Source organism: Strigops habroptila, chromosome 7, assembly GCF_004027225.2.
Source record: "Strigops habroptila isolate Jane chromosome 7, bStrHab1.2.pri, whole genome shotgun sequence".
Lineage (NCBI taxonomy): Eukaryota > Metazoa > Chordata > Aves > Psittaciformes > Psittacidae > Strigops > Strigops habroptila.
The window spans coordinates 6,493,527-6,494,414 of NC_044283.2; positions in this window are offsets into that span (position 1 = coordinate 6,493,527).

Here is an 888-nt window from a genome sequence, read left to right on the forward strand (position 1 = left end):
CATCTCCCAGATATCCCTCCCGCCGCCGCTTCGCCTTCGGTTGCTGCTCTGCCGCTGACTTAGGATCTGCTTGGAAGAAGTGTCCCGCAGCAAAGGGCTGCCCTGTTTTCCACAGGGATAACAAGGAAGCGCGGACGTGTGGGTAATTCCTACCAGCCGTGGGCTGCTTTCTGCCGGCACCCCAAAACCCCCTTAACTCCTCTTGCCCCAGCCATGCTGGAGGAGCAGCCCCAGTGCAACAGGGCCAGGGGTCTTGGCAGAGCGGGAGGGAGGGAGGGATGGAGACGTGCAGGGACTTGCCTATGGTCACAGTCAGAGCTGTGGCACGGCTGGGAATACACTGCATTTCACAGGATTGTAGGAAAATTCAGGACAGAAGGGACCTCAGGAGATCTTCTGTCAGTTTTAACAGAATCTCTGTTATTGAGGCACCTAGCTTCTGTGCTTAATTCACCTAAACTCTTTAGACATGAAATCATATTGAGAATCAATGGGATGTAAGCCCTGAGATGCTTGAATTCACTGCAGAGAAAGGAATGTTGATTCCTAACCTCCTCCTCCCATGGCATGTCACCCTGGCAGCCATCAGCACCACATGGGGTGAGCGAAGGGAGCTTCTATTGACCAAGTTGAGGTCCATGAAGCAAGACAAGCTTTGCTTGGTGGCTGATGTCCTCTGCTTTGTGCTACTGTGGCCAAGCTGCCCCAAAGCAGACACAAGGTGGAGAAACTAGAGGTACTGGAGGTAGTACTAGAGCAGATGCTGAGTCCTGGTTCAGCATCAACCCCTGCCTTGTGGTGGTGCTGGCAAACTGCTCTGATATCCTCAGCTAGAGCCTGTGAATTATTGCTGCTGGTGACAGAGCATGCCCTAATGACTCTTTTCTC